This window comes from Wolffia australiana, chromosome 15, assembly GCF_029677425.1.
Source record: "Wolffia australiana isolate 7733 chromosome 15, ASM2967742v1".
Taxonomy (NCBI): Eukaryota; Viridiplantae; Streptophyta; class Magnoliopsida; order Alismatales; family Araceae; genus Wolffia; species Wolffia australiana.
Window position 1 is genome coordinate 10,271,765 of NC_135849.1, and position 4,344 is coordinate 10,276,108.

Here is a 4,344-nt window from a genome sequence, read left to right on the forward strand (position 1 = left end):
GTGTAAAAAATGGCGATGAGCTCTGGCTACAAGACAAGAGGATGGCTGAGGCCGCGGTTTTGACAGTTTCGCCTCTTGTTCAACGATTGCTCACATCTTGTTCCCCTCTTGGAGGTTTCAGGCTCGCACCTCACGAATTCGAATAAAAATGTATGATAATATGTCCTCAAAACGGTTCCACAAGCGGTCCAATTTTGCTCACAACCTCGAATGAACGAACAACAACACTTAAGGAGAAACTGAAGAGCAGAGAAATGGCAGATTCAAACAGGTAGCTAAGTTTCAGATCAATGCCATCTCCTTTAGAACAGCTTCATATCTGAAAAGGTCATTTCTGTTTGACCTGTCCACTCTGACCTTATTTATATGCTCCTCGCTTCCCTATAACGTCTAGTTTGAATCGCGAGGTAAGGACTCTGTCGCACAACATTGCTGACTGATAACATGCTAATAAGAGTTGATAAAGTGTTAACTTCATCATATTTTTTGGGCTTTTAATGCATAAAACATTTATTTTTAACGCATGTTATCATCATTTTAGGATAAAATAATAAATCCCTTGAATTACAAGTCAAATAATACTTTTAGTCAATATTTTGGTCACTTTTTACACTAAAATGTTTTTAAGATGAATTTTAAAGGAGATTAAATGATCAATTGACCTATTACCATAAATGAGAATAAGATAAGTAAATAAAATAAACTTTAGAAAATAATAAAATCATTTTCTCGGTAGTAATACATATTTTTACGATTTATTTTAGATGTTTTTCCATTTAAAAAATGTTTTTTGAATTGAACTGGCCCTTATTGGGCCAGTTCAAGCGCTAACGGCATTTGTGAGTAGCGCAGAGCACAGGAAAATGGCGCTAGCCAATTAGCACGCAAGATTGCGCCTTCCGTGCGTGACACGCACGCACGCGTTCCGTGCGTGTCGCGCATCACGTGCAGCGTGGTACGCAATACACGCACTGAGACGCGGACGAATCAGAGCGGGCTTAAGTGATATCGGTGCGGGGCGACGTGGAGCAATAGGAATGCAGATCGAAAATAAAAAAAGAAATCACCCTTTGTGCTTTTTCATATGCACGCGCCTCCGCACTCACGACGTTCACTGGGCAACGTGGACCAATCCGAGCGCTCCGCACGGCCTGCGCGAAAAGCATAGAAGAGCAAATTAGTAACGGAATTAGAAGAACATGTTCTTCCAGTTCCGCGGCGATAAAAGGAAGAAATGGAAAGATTAAAGGCATTCTTGATTGTTAAAGCTCAAGGAAGGATTCCCTAGCCTCCTTGAAGTCTCAAGGATCACCCAAGAAGAGTTTGAAGCTCGATTCGTGGACGAAATTTGCAGATCCATCGCCGCAAATTTCCGGAATTTCAAGCCAAAATCGGAGGAAAATCTTCGGCGTTCGTTGCTCGAAGCTTGCCTGGATCGATTCTCTGATCTTTCTGGTACCTCTAGGTTTATCCATTTTTGATTTTTCACCTTGTTTCATACTTCATTTTCTGAAATTTTCACTCGTTTATGCTCGCCGTCGTTCTTTTTATGTTCCGATTTTAATCGTTTTTATTCCTAGATTTTAGTTCGAATTAGAATCATTTAGCCTTAGTTGATATAACCTTCCAATTTCGAATCCTATCCGACCCTTGAACCGCATAAAAATTGTGAGTCCTTCTCACGATCGCGTACTTCTTCAGTTAGCAAATCGTGAATCAGATTCACGATATGCTAATTAAGGACGCTTTTACCATTTCAAATTAAATAATAATAAAATAATAAAAATGCTAAAAAAAAGCATAAAAATTAGTCTCTGATTCTTTAAAAATAGTAAAACACCCTTTGAAAAATAAAACAAATTAAAGAAATAAAACTTTAGAGTTAAATCCATTTTAGAAATCGGTTTCAAATGAAAAAGAACAAACATATATATAATTCAAATTGACTAAAGATTGTAAATCAAATATAAAGATAAACTTAAGTGGTTTTATATCTCTGTTATTTGATAACAGAGAATCATTAAAATCACCTAAGTTCAAAAGGATAAAATGTTAGTTAGAATTACAAGTATTAGCATTTAAATTGGAAATTCAAACATCATGTCATTTAGGTTTCGAATTCAAAACCCTAATTAGAAAGAAAATTGAAGATTTCCTATCGCCTCCCTAGGGTTCGACCCCTTACTCAATTCATTAAGGGATATATAAATTTAGTGATTAAGTTCAAAAAACTCCCTAAACAACGACAAATAATCGTATATTTTTTAGCTTATCACTGACACTTCTTACGCTTGGTCGTAAGATAGGCACTATGAGAATCACCATTAACCGTCATAAGGGAATACTCTATTTGAAGTGATTCCCTGGTATCTTGCACCTAATGCTGAAGAAAGTCTGAGCCTGTTGACGACAAAAAATCTGTCTTATTATCCTTAAGGAAGAATTAAAATTCTCAGAATAGAATCACCCTTTTGACAACACGTCGGATGGAAAACTGCACCTCTATAATGCCTAAAAAATTCAGAAAATTAACAAAATAGGAAGATAACGAGGATTATACCCATTGAAATGTCACATTCTGGTTGAAGGAATTCAATGGTTTCTGATTATTATTACCTGCCCTCTAGGTCATTGATTCTATCGCAAGCATCTTCACCGATATCTTCCTGAGGTATTCAGTCTGAAAAGAAGTTTAAATGACATGGGGATTCCACTTGTGTATCATGCATTGCTAAAGTAGTGTACGGTGTACCTCAAAATTAATTAACCGATAACGCTAAAATAATCCTGAAACAACCTGAGTGATGGCTGTAGAATATATTTTCTCCTCAAATCACAAGGCTATTTTCCTCACTTCTGTTAGATTCTCTGGTCCATATATTATTGAGTTTATTTGCAGACTATCCACTCTGCAAGAAATAAACAAGGCACATTAATCTAAACACTGTACCTCATTAGAGAAGTCAGAGAAAACAATTTGCAGCAGGTCATCATGAATAGCAACGAAAGTATGATCATGACATATCAATGTTTTGGTTAAAATATCTTCTAACTTGTTTCCATATTGAGAACTTCAGGGTTCATAATTGATCACGCAAATGTTTCAGAAAAACGAATCGGCTAACAAAAAGTAGACAAATAGCAGAAGGTAGATAACGTGACGATCACTACAAAAATCATTTCTCAATGTTTCAAATCTGCTTTGGATAACATGAGCCCCTTATCGCGTTATGATTTGTCAACCCATATATTGATAGAGTACTCTTTCTAAGGTCTAAAAGCCGATTCTTCATAGGGCTCAGAGGTTTGATGAAGTGCCCACAATTTTCAAGAGGAACGAGGTCTCTGAGATTATCCAGGAAAAAAGGATCGGCCGCGGATCCATTAGCGTCAGCGCGTAAAACAGCATGATCAAGTGATATCTTGAAAGCCAAATGATGAAGGCCCATTGAAACTGGTCATCATAGAAATATCGATACGGCCGAGGGATGGATAGAAAGAAAGATGGCTCACATCTTGTTCACGATCCGTGTCCGGGCGTTGGGTTGGATCCGTGTCCTCCAGCCTCCGGATAAAGCACCATCCATCGTCATGGCGGAGCTGTCGCTCTACCCGGGCCTCCAACTTCCGTGGGTTAGGCACTGTTGAAGGCCGTCGTTACTGACTAAATCAACCAAATAGAATGAACGTAACTATCAACAGACACAAGCAGACAGTGGCATAAATAGTGCACCAATAACGTCACAACACACGAACTTCATTTCAAGGGAAGAAACAAATTGTGGGGATAAAAATGGACAAGAATCAACGGTTCTCACTATCATGACATCAGAGTCAGAAGAAAGAGGACGTAAAGAAAGAGAACTCGGAATCACAAGAGGGAGAAATATCAGAATAAAAATAGAGAAAAAATATTAGACAGAAATACAGAGAGAGCAGAGGCGACGGAGAGAGATCATGAGATGAATGGAAAGGTCAGGAGAGGAAGAGATAGAAATCAGGATATGATGAGGGGAAGAGAAAAATATCCAACAAACTTAATAAAGACGAGTATGTTCCAATACGACATAAAGGACGGCAGAGTAAAATGTTTACAAGAAATAGTGAGAGGGAGTCCCGTAAAACATAGAAGGGATGGTCTATACATGTTTATAAAGACTGTTAGAAGGAGTAGGTAATTTTCCATGTAGACTTTGACATTCCCAAACAAAACTATGGTGAGCCCCTCATAGAGTTTTGAAAGAAGCCAGTTTAAACGTTGCTTAGATTAAATTTGGTTAGAATGTAAGCTAGCTGATGTGAGTTGAAATAAAGGAGATTTGACGCGAAAGGAGCAACAATTTA

At 37.8% G+C, this 4,344-nt stretch overlaps 1 long non-coding RNA gene across 1 annotated transcript; it reads right to left on the reverse strand.

Annotated features, from left to right (window-relative positions):
• Window positions 1–975: 975 nt before the first annotated feature.
• On the reverse strand, window positions 976–4,344 carry LOC144712982 (uncharacterized). The gene is made up of 4 exons (XR_013583917.1): window positions 3,514–4,344; window positions 2,753–2,909; window positions 2,617–2,680; window positions 976–1,151 (listed from the first exon to the last, which is right to left on the reverse strand). It is a non-coding gene; the product is annotated as an uncharacterized LOC144712982 (long non-coding RNA).